This window comes from Pimephales promelas, chromosome 7, assembly GCF_988280905.1.
Source record: "Pimephales promelas chromosome 7, fPimPro1.hap1.1, whole genome shotgun sequence".
In the NCBI taxonomy this organism is placed as follows: domain Eukaryota; kingdom Metazoa; phylum Chordata; class Actinopteri; order Cypriniformes; family Leuciscidae; genus Pimephales; species Pimephales promelas.
In genome coordinates, this window is record NC_142775.1 from 17,481,174 (window position 1) to 17,492,699 (window position 11,526).

The window sequence follows — 11,526 nt, forward strand, 5'->3', positions numbered from 1 at the left end:
GTTGCACTCAGGTCTATGTCTTATGGTCCTCTATCAGAATCCAGAGTTTTGAGAAGATTGGAGAAACTTCATTTTTCGCCCAAAAAAAAAACGAAAGGGGTACCACTGTCGTTTTTTTTCGGGTCGAAATTTTGAGTTTCGAAATCTCCGCTCTGGAAGGGTCTAGAGCCTCCATTTTTGCACTCAGGTCTAAGGCTCACGGCCCTCTATCAGAATCCAGAGTTTTGAGAAGATTGGGGATACTTAATTTTTCGCCCCAAAAAAAAAACGTAAGGGGTAACACTGTCGTTTTTTTTTTCGGGTCGAAATTTTGAGTTTCGATATCTCAGCACTGGAAGGGTCTAGAGCCTCCATTGTTGCACTCAGGTCTATGTCTCATGGCCCTCTATCAGAATCCAGAGTTTTGAGAAGATTGGGGATACTACATTTTTCGCCCCAAAAAAAAAACTGTAAGGGGTAACACTGTCGTTTTTTTTTCTGGTCGAAATTTAGAATTTCGATTACTCAGCACTGGAAGGGTCTAGAGCCTCCATTGTTGCACTCAGGTCTAAGTCTCATGGCCCTCTACCAGAATCCAGAGTTTTGAGAAGATTGGGGATACTTAATTTTTCGCCCAAAAAAAAAAAACGTAAGGGGTAACACTGTCGTTTTTTTTTTCGGGTCGAAATTTTGAGTTTAGATATCTCAGCACTGGAAGGGTCTAGAGCCTCCATTGTTGCACTCAGGTCTATGTCTCATGGCCCTCTATCAGAATCCAGAGTTTTGAGAAGATTGGGGATACTTAATTTTTCGCCCAAAAAAAAAAAAGTAAGGGGTAACACTGTCGTTTTTTTTTTCGGGTCGAAATTTTGAGTTTCGATATCTCAGCACTGGAAGGGTCTAGAGCCTCCATTGTTGCACACAGGTCTATGTCTCATGGCCCTCTATCAGAATCCAGAGTTTTGAGAAGATTGGAGAAACTTCATTTTTCGCCCGAAAAAAAAAAAACGAAAGGGGTACCACTGTCGTTTTTTTTTTTCGGTTCGAAATTTTGAGTTTCGATATCTCAGCTCTGGAAGGGTCTAAAGCCTCCATTTTTGCACTCAGATCTAAGGCTCACGGCCCTCTATCAGAATCCAGAGTTTTGAGAAGATTGGGGATACTTAATTTTTCGCCCCCCCAAAAAAAACGTAAGGGGTAACACTGTCGTTTTTTTTTTTCGGGTCGAAATTTTGAGTTTCGATATCTCAGCACTGGAAGGGTCTAGAGCCTCCATTGTTGCACTCAGGTCTATGTCTTATGGTCCTCTATCAGAATCCAGAGTTTTGAGAAGATTGGAGAAACTTCATTTTTCGCCCAAAAAAAAAAACGAAAGGGGTACCACTGTCGTTTTTTTTTCGGGTCGAAATTTTGAGTTTCGAAATCTCCGCTCTGGAAGGGTCTAGAGCCTCCATTTTTGCACTCAGGTCTAAGGCTCACGGCCCTCTATCAGAATCCAGAGTTTTGAGAAGATTGGGGATACTTAATTTTTCGCCCCAAAAAAAAAAAACGTAAGGGGTAACACTGTCGGGTTTTTTTCGGGTCGAAATTTTGAGTTTCGATATCTCAGCACTGGAAGGGTCTAGAGCCTCCATTGTTGCACTCAGGTCTAAGTCTCATGGCCCTCTATCAGAATCCAGAGTTTTGAGAAGATTGGAGAAACTTCAATTTTCGCCCGAAAAAAAAAACGAAAGGGGTACCACTGTCGTTTTTTTTTTTCGGGTCGAAATTTTGAGTTTCGAAATCTCAGCTCTGGAAGGGTCTAGAGCCTCCATTTTTGCACTCAGGTCTAAGGCTCACGGCCCTCTATCAGAATCCAGAGTTTTGAGAAGATTGGGGATACTTAATTTTTCGCCCGAAAAAAAAAAACGTAAGGGGTAACACTGTCGTTTTTTTTTCGGGTCGAAATTTTGATTTTCGATATCTCAGCTCTGGAAGGGTCTAGAGCCTCCATTGTTGCACTCAGGTCTAAATCTCATGGCCCTCTATCAGAATCCAGAGTTTTGAGTAGATTGGGGATACTAAATTTTTCGCCCAAAAAAAAAAACGTAAGGGGTAACACTGTCGTATTTTTTTCGGGTCGAAATTTTGAGTTTCGATATCTCAGCACTGGAAGGGTCTAGAGCCTCCATTGTTGTACTCAGGTCTAAGTCTCATGGCCCTCTATCAGAATCCAGAGTTTTGAGAAGATTGGGGATACTAAATTTTTCGCCCAAAAAAAAAAAAACGTAAGGGGTAACACTGTCGTTTTTTTTTCTGGTCGAAATTTTGATTTTCGATATCTCAGCTCTGGAAGGGTCTAGAGCCTCCATTGTTGCACTCAGGTCTAAGTCTCATGGCCGTCTATCAGAATCCAGAGTTTTGAGAAGATTGGGGATACTTAATTTTTCGCCCAAAAAAAAAAACGTAAGGGGTAACACTGTCGTTTTTTTTTTCTGGTCGAAATTTTGAGTTTCGATATCTCAGCACTGGAAGGGTCTAGAGCCTCCATTGTTGCACTCAGGTCTAAGTCTCATGGCCCTCTATCAGAATCCAAAGTTTTGAGAAGATTGGGGATACTAAATTTTTCGCCCAAAAATAAAAACGTAAGGGGTAACACTGTCGTATTTTTTTCGGGTCGAAATTTTGAGTTTCGATATCTCAGCACTGGAAGGGTCTAGAGCCTCCATTGTTGCACTCAGGTCTAAGTCTCATGGCCGTCTATCAGAATCCAGAGTTTTGAGAAGATTGGGCATACTTAATTTTTCGCCCAAAAAAAAAACGTAAGGGGTAACACTGTCGTTTTTTTTTTCTGGTCGAAATTTTGAGTTTTGATATCTCAGCACTGGAAGGGTCTAGAGCCTCCATTGTTGCACTCAGGTCTATGTCTCATGGCCCTCTATCCGAATCCAGAGTTTTGAGAAGATTGGGGATACTTAATTTTTCGCCCAAAAAAAAATGTAAGGGGTAACACTGTCGTTTTTTTTTTCGGGTCGAAATTTTGAGTTTAGATATCTCAGCACTGGAAGGGTCTAGAGCCTCCATTGTTGCACTCAGGTCTAAGTCTCATGGCCCTCTATCAGAATCCAGAGTTTTGAGAAGATTGGGGATACTTAATTTTTCGCCCAAAAAAAAAAACGTAAGGGGTAACACTGTCGTTTTTTTTTTCGGGTCGAAATTTTGAGTTTAGATATCTCAGCACTGGAAGGGTCTAGAGCCTCCATTGTTGCACTCAGGTCTATGTCTCATGGCCCTCTATCAGAATCCAGAGTTTTAAGAAGATTGGGGATACTTAATTTTTCGCCCAAAAAAAAAAACGTAAGGGGTAACACTGTCGTTTTTTTTTTTCGGGTCGAAATTTTGAGTTTCGATATCTCAGCACTGGAAGGGTCTAGAGCCTCCATTGTTGCACTCAGGTCTATGTCTCATGGCCCTCTATCAGAATCCAGAGTTTTGAGAAGATTGGGGATACTACATTTTTCGCCCCAAAAAAAAAACTGTAAGGGGTAACACTGTCGTTTTTTTTTCTGGTCGAAATTTAGAATTTCGATTACTCAGCACTGGAAGGGTCTAGAGCCTCCATTGTTGCACTCAGGTCTAAGTCTCATGGCCCTCTATCAGAATCCAGAGTTTTGAGAAGATTGGGGATACTTAATTTTTCGCCCAAAAAAAAAAAACGTAAGGGGTAACACTGTCGTTTTTTTTTTCGGGTCGAAATTTTGAGTTTAGATATCTCAGCACTGGAAGGGTCTAGAGCCTCCATTGTTGCACTCAGGTCTATGTCTCATGGCCCTCTATCAGAATCCAGAGTTTTGAGAAGATTGGGGATACTTAATTTTTCGCCCAAAAAAAAAAGTAAGGGGTAACACTGTCGTTTTTTTTTCGGGTCGAAATTTTGAGTTTCGATATCTCAGCACTGGAAGGGTCTAGAGCCTCCATTGTTGCACTCAGGTCTATGTCTCATGGCCCTCTATCAGAATCCAGAGTTTTGAGAAGATTGGAGAAACTTCATTTTTCGCCCGAAAAAAAAAACGAAAGGGGTACCACTGTCGTTTTTTTTTTTCGGTTTTGAAATTTTGAGTTTCGATATCTCAGCTCTGGAAGGGTCTAGAGCCTCCATTTTTGCACTCAGATCTAAGGCTCACGGCCCTCTATCAGAATCCAGAGTTTTGAGAAGATTGGGGATACTTAATTTTTCGCCCCCCCAAAAAAAACGTAAGGGGTAACACTGTCGGTTTTTTTTTCGGGTCGAAATTTTGAGTTTCGATATCTCAGCACTGGAAGGGTCTAGAGCCTCCATTGTTGCACTCAGGTCTATGTCTTATGGTCCTCTATCAGAATCCAGAGTTTTGAGAAGATTGGGGATACTTAATTTTTCGCCCAAAAAAAAAAAACGTAAGGGGTAACATTTTCGTTTTTTTTTTTCTGGTCGAAATTTTTAGGCTGCGTCCGAAACCGCATACTTCCCTACTATATAGTAGGGAAAAGCAGTAGGCGAGCGAATAAGTATGTCCGAATCCTTAGTATCCATAAAAGAGTAGGCGAGAATTACCAGAGTGACGTACTAATTATCGCGAGATTTGGGCATACGTATACTTATAGTACGTCCGAATATTCCTACTTTCGTACTATATAGTAGGGGAAAACAGTATTTGAAAGGAGTAGTATGTCCGAAACCTCAGTACTCATAAAAGAGTAGGCGAGAAGTTCCCGGATTATCTCCTGCTTTCGCCAAGATTTTTGAGTGTTCATCCGATGGATACTCTTCTATCCCAGGAGGCCACGCGAGAGCATTCGTCATTATCAACATCGCGGAGATCAGCGAAGCAGGGGGTTTTCAAATGTGAGTAAACACGGTTCCTTGTGTTTAAATCGTATGTGTTAAACTACTATAGAGTAAACGTTTTAACTGTTGAAGGTCTAAAGGACTTAGACAGTATAGTATAGTTGTGATTTTGCTGTAAACACATGTTTTATTAGTTAGTTAAACAGGGGAGCTCCAGTAAGTAGGCTACACGTAAGTTTCTAAAATGGATTTACATAACCATATAACGTTACATAAACACGCTGATTTAAAATGTCTATTTACATCTGAAATGAAAATATTGTTTAAGTATTGCAGATGAGCACATCCCAACATGAAAAATACATCTGAGTGATCTATAAAGTAACTAAATATGTTATATTTAATTTGTCCCTTATTAGTGTTGAAATATTAAGGAACATTTAAGTTGGATTAAAAGTGAGTTAACACATCAACCTCAGCATGTAAATTCAGTGTTGAGCTCGTAATGTGAATCTTGTCTGTATGTTACAAGGACAGAAGAACACGCGTGTGTTTATCCGGTGGAGAGAGGCTCATGATGCTGAATGCTGTCATCAAAGGCTTTGGGTGAGTATACTACAGAAATGGATAACAAAATCTATTCAATCTTAAATTGTAGTTTATTTGAATTATTGTAAATTCAAGTAGAGAAATTACAACACTTTTCTGATTCTTGATTTCTGTGCATTTGCTGCATAGCTTTTGTGGTGGAGCAGGACCTGCAAGGAAAGATGATGGCAGCATTTGTTTTAGGGATTTTACTCAAATATAAAGTAAGGTTATTTTTAATAGATAAATCAAATGACATTGTGTTAAAATGACTGCTTTTGTATAATGTTTGTGCATTTTTGTAGGATCTGAAATGTCTGCAGACTGGTGTGAGCACTGAGGATGAGGAGCCCAGAGGTGCATCCTGGAAGTGGTGCCATGGATGAGTCCCTCCATCTCTCCACCTGCCCTTATGGGTCCCTCCATCTCTCCACCTGCCCTTATGAGTCCCTCCATCTCTCCACCTGCCTTTACGAGACCCTCGATCTCTCCACCTGCCCTTATTGCCTCAGATTGTGAAGCGCAGCACAGCAACAAGCTCCGGCACGAAGGCACAGTCCCCTCTGGTGAATTCATCAGAATAATACTGCAGAATGGGAACCGCTGTGTTGAGTCGGCATGATGTGGTGTTCAGCAGCTGTAAATACATGTTTGTAGTTTGAATAAAGCTTTGTTTCATGTGTTGTTGACTTGTATAATGCATTTGTTTATTGTGATGGTTACTTTTATTTGTTCTTTTACTCATTTATTCATTTTTATTATTGTTGTCAGTATATAAAATTTAATTATATAATGTATCCATTAATTCATCGATTGACTGATAATTGAGATGTTTCACTGCATTTATGAATATAAATGTATTCATGCATAACTGTCATATGACAAAACAAATTACATTTTGCTTGTTATATTAAATTATATTTTTAGTATATAAAAAAGTTATATAGTATTGGTCAGCATTTAATATTATTATTTTGTTTAAGTTTTGGGGTGGGCTAACAATGCAATTCATTCTGAGGTAATATTAATTTTTAAGGAGTGATACTTACATTTTTCGAGTATAAAATCAACAGTTTTCTCCAAAAGAGATCTTCGAGCAGCTGCCCGTCTCCTTTGTGCAGACATTACAAACGCAGAGGAAAACTGTTCTAGGTTGTGCTGTCGAGTCACTGATGTTATGAAGTGTTAGTACACCTGTCGCTCATATAATTTAAACTTATAAACGTATTACATACAAGATCATGGAAAGATACCATAATAGTCATAATGACAAAACATAAAGATCATTGTTTGTTTACATCATAATACAGGAAAAAGGAACAATAACAAGGCTAAATATCTTTAGATAGTTTTTCATAATACATGAAAAATGTTGTTTTGTTGTTGTTGTTATAGGTCTGAGGGATGAAACGAGGTAAATTCATCAAGAAAAGGAGGAAAACTTAAAGGAGAAACGTTTTGGGTATAAAATAAAGAAATTAACAACATATATTCAAGAGGTGACGATTTGGGGGTTTCTTAATAAAAAAAATATCGTTATAAGAATAACACTGTGATCACATTAGGCCTAGGGTTTAAAATATAACAACTTAAATCAACCTTATGTATTCACAAAATGAATGGCCAGCTGTTTCTTCAACAAAACCACAACAAAATGAGCAAGTTTCATCAATGTCAAGATATTTATAGATAGAAGAATTAAACGTGTCGTTGTTCATTTCTTTTAAGTTGTTGAGCTTGTGATATGATGATAACGCGTCGTAGTAGGTCACATGATAACGTCAACATGGCAGATGTCCGGTTCTCATTCATACTCAACGAGATTCGGCTATAAAGTACCTACTCTTTTAGCGCTCGTTGAGTAAGTACTTATTAAAAATTAAGTTCCTACTCATTGAGTATGCGGTTTTGGACGCAGCCAGAATTTCGATATCTCAGCTCTGGAAGGGTCTAGAGCCTCCATTTTTGCACTCAGGTCTAAGGCTCACGGCCCTCTATCAGAATCCAGAGTTTTGAGAAGTTTGGGGATACTTAATTTTTCGCCCAAAAAAAAAACCGTAAGGGGTAACACTGTCGTTTTTTTTTTTCGGGTCGAACTTTTGATTTTCGATATCTCAGCTCTGGAAGAGTCTAAAGCCTCCATTGTTGCACTCAGGTCTAAGTCGCATGGCCCTCTATCAGAATCCAGAGTTTTGAGAAGATTGGGGATACTTAATTTTTCACCCAAAAAAAAAAACAAAAAAAAAACGTAAGGGGTAACACTGTCGTTTTTTTTTTTCGGGTCGAAATTTTGAGTTTCGACATCTCAGCTCTGGAAGGGTCTAGAGCCTCCATTGTTGCACTCAGGTCTATGTCTCATGGCCCTCTATCAGAATCCAGAGTTTTGAAAAGAATAGGGATACTTCATTTTTCACCCAAAAAAAAAACGTAAGGGGTAACACTGTCGTTTTTTTTTTCTGGTCGAAATTTTGAATTTCGATATCTCAGCTCTGGAAGGGTCTAGAGCCTCCATTGTTGCACTCAGGTCTAAGTCTCATGGCCCTCTATCAGAATCCAGAGTTTTGAGAAGATTAGGGATACTTAATTTTTCGCCCAAAAAAAAAAAAACGTAAGGGGTAACACTGTCGGGTTTTTTTTCGGGTCGAAATTTTGAGTTTAGATATCTCAGCAATGGAAGGGTCTGGAGCCTCCATTGTTGCACTCAGGTCTATGTCTCATGGCCCTCTATCAGAATCCAGAGTTTTGAGAAGATTGGGGATACTTAATTTTTCGCCCCAAAAAAAAAAACGTAAGGGGTAACACTGTCGTTTTTTTTTCGGGTCGAAATTTTGAGTTTCGATATCTCAGCACTGGAAGGGTCTAGAGCCTCCATTGTTGCACTCAGGTCTATGTCTCATGGCCCTCTATCAGAATCCAGAGTTTTGAGAAGATTGGAGAAACTTCATTTTTCGCCCGAAAAAAAAAAACGAAAGGGGTACCACTGTCGTTTTTTTTTTTTCGGTTCAAAATTTTGAGTTTCGATATCTCAGCTCTGGAAGGGTCTAGAGCCTCCATTTTTGCACTCAGATCTAAGGCTCACGGCCCTCTATCAGAATCCAGAGTTTTGAGAAGATTGGGGATACTTAATTTTTCGCCCCCCAAAAAAAAACGTAAGGGGTAACACTGTCGTTTTTTTTTTTCGGGTCGAAATTTTGAGTTTCGATATCTCAGCACTGGAAGGGTCTAGAGCCTCCATTGTTGCACTCAGGTCTATGTCTTATGGTCCTCTATCAGAATCCAGAGTTTTGAGAAGATTGGAGAAACTTCATTTTTCGCCCGAAAAAAAAAACGAAAGGGGTACCACTGTCGTTTTTTTTTCGGGTCGAAATTTTGAGTTTCGAAATCTCCGCTCTGGAAGGGTCTAGAGCCTCCATTTTTGCACTCAGGTCTAAGGCTCACGGCCCTCTATCAGAATCCAGAGTTTTGAGAAGATTGGGGATACTTAATTTTTCGCCCCAAAAAAAAAAACGTAAGGGGTAACACTGTCGGTTTTTTTTCGGGTCGAAATTTTGAGTTTCGATATCTCAGCACTGGAAGGGTATAGAGCCTCCATTGTTGCACTAAGGTCTAAGTCTCATGGCCCTCTATCAGAATCCAGAGTTTTGAGAAGATTGGAGAAACTTAAATTTTCCCCCGAAAAAAAAAACGAAAGGGGTACCACTGTCGTTTTTTTTTTTCGGGTCGAAATTTTGAGTTTCGAAATCTCAGCTCTGGAAGGGTCTAGAGCCTCCATTTTTGCACTCAGGTCTAAGGCTCACGGCCCTCTATCAGAATCCAGAGTTTTGAGAAGATTGGGGATACTTAATTTTTCGCCCGAAAAAAAAAAAACGTAAGGGGTAACACTGTCGTTTTTTTTTTCGGGTCGAAATTTTGATTTTCGATATCTCAGCTCTGGAAGGGTCTAGAGCCTCCATTGTTGCACTCAGGTCTAAATCTCATGGCCCTCTATCAGAATCCAGAGTTTTGAGAAGATTGGGGATACTAAATTTTTCGCCCAAAAAAAAAAACGTAAGGGGTAACACTGTCGTATTTTTTTCGGGTCGAAATTTTGAGTTTCGATATCTCAGCACTGGAAGGGTCTAGAGCCTCCATTGTTGTACTCAGGTCTAAGTCTCATGGCCCTCTATCAGAATCCAGAGTTTTGAGAAGATTGGGGATACTAAATTTTTCGGCCAAAAAAAAAAAACGTAAGGGGTAACACTGTCGTTTTTTTTTCTGGTCGAAATTTTGATTTTCGATATCTCAGCTCTGGAAGGGTCTAGAGCCTCCATTGTTGCACTCAGGTCTAAGTCTCATGGCCGTCTATCAGAATCCAGAGTTTTGAGAAGATTGGGGATACTTAATTTTTCGCCCAAAAAAAAAAACGTAAGGGGTAACACTGTCGTTTTTTTTTTCTGGTCGAAATTTTGAGTTTCGATATCTCAGCACTGGAAGGGTCTAGAGCCTCCATTGTTGCACTCAGGTCTAAGTCTCATGGCCCTCTATCAGAATCCAGAGTTTTGAGAAGATTGGGGATACTAAATTTTTCGCCCAAAAAAAAAAACGTAAGGGGTAACACTGTCGTATTTTTTTCGGGTCGAAATTTTGAGTTTCGATATCTCAGCACTGGAAGGGTCTAGAGTCTCCATTGTTGTACTCAGGTCTAAGTCTCATGGCCCTCTATCAGAATCCAGAGTTTTGAGAAGATTGGGGATACTAAATTTTTCGCCCAAAAAAAAAAAACGTAAGGGGTAACACTGTCGTTTTTTTTTTCTGGTCGAAATTTTGATTTTCGATATCTCAGCTCTGGAAGGGTCTAGAGCCTCCATTGTTGCACTCAGGTCTAAGTCTCATGGCCGTCTATCAGAATCCAGAGTTTTGAGAAGATTGGGCATACTTAATTTTTCGCCCAAAAAAAAAACGTAAGGGGTAACACTGTCGTTTTTTTTTTTCTGGTCGAAATTTTGAGTTTTGATATCTCAGCACTGGAAGGGTCTAGAGCCTCCATTGTTGCACTCAGGTCTATGTCTCATGGCCCTCTATCCGAATCCAGAGTTTTGAGAAGATTGGGGATACTTAATTTTTCGCCCAAAAAAAAATGTAAGGGGTAACACTGTCGTTTTTTTTTTCGGGTCGAAATTTTTAGTTTCGAAATCTCCGCTCTGGAAGGGTCTAGAGCCTCCATTTTTGCACTCAGGTCTAAGGCTCACGGCCCTCTATCAGAATCCAGAGTTTTGAGAAGATTGGGGATACTTAATTTTTCGCCCCAAAAAAAAAACGTAAGGGGTAACACTGTCGGTTTTTTTTCGGGTCGAAATTTTGAGTTTCGATATCTCAGCACTGGAAGGGTATAGAGCCTCCATTGTTGCACTAAGGTCTAAGTCTCATGGCCCTCTATCAGAATCCAGAGTTTTGAGAAGATTGGAGAAACTTAAATTTTCGCCCGAAAAAAAAAACGAAAGGGGTACCACTGTCGTTTTTTTTTTTCGGGTCGAAATTTTGAGTTTCGAAATCTCAGCTCTGGAAGGGTCTAGAGCCTCCATTTTTGCACTCAGGTCTAAGGCTCACGGCCCTCTATCAGAATCCAGAGTTTTGAGAAGATTGGGGATACTTAATTTTTCGCCCGAAAAAAAAAAACGTAAGGGGTAACACTGTCGTTTTTTTTTTCGGGTCGAAATTTTGATTTTCGATATCTCAGCTCTGGAAGGGTCTAGAGCCTCCATTGTTGCACTCAGGTCTAAATCTCATGGCCCTCTATCAGAATCCAGAGTTTTGAGAAGATTGGGGATACTAAATTTTTCGCCCAAAAAAAAAAACGTAAGGGGTAACACTGTCGTATTTTTTTCGGGTCGAAATTTTGAGTTTCGATATCTCAGCACTGGAAGGGTCTAGAGCCTCCATTGTTGTACTCAGGTCTAAGTCTCATGGCCCTCTATCAGAATCCAGAGTTTTGAGAAGATTGGGGATACTAAATTTTTCGGCCAAAAAAAAAAAACGTAAGGGGTAACACTGTCGTTTTTTTTTCTGGTCGAAATTTTGATTTTCGATATCTCAGCTCTGGAAGGGTCTAGAGCCTCCATTGTTGCACTCAGGTCTAAGTCTCATGGCCGTCTATCAGAATCCAGAGTTTTGAGAAG

General features: G+C 39.8%; 1 long non-coding RNA gene across 2 annotated transcripts; it reads left to right on the plus strand.

Moving 5' to 3' along the window:
* The first annotated feature begins 4,089 nt into the window (after positions 1 to 4,089).
* Positions 4,090 to 5,815, plus strand: LOC148978323 (uncharacterized). 2 transcript variants are annotated; one of them, XR_016169269.1, is made up of 4 exons: positions 4,090 to 4,840; positions 5,316 to 5,389; positions 5,522 to 5,595; positions 5,677 to 5,815. It is a non-coding gene; the product is annotated as an uncharacterized LOC148978323 (long non-coding RNA). The 2 variants fall into 2 exon arrangements; XR_016169268.1 differs by having other exon boundaries at positions 4,099 to 4,840; positions 5,321 to 5,389.
* The last annotated feature ends 5,711 nt before the right edge of the window (positions 5,816 to 11,526 follow it).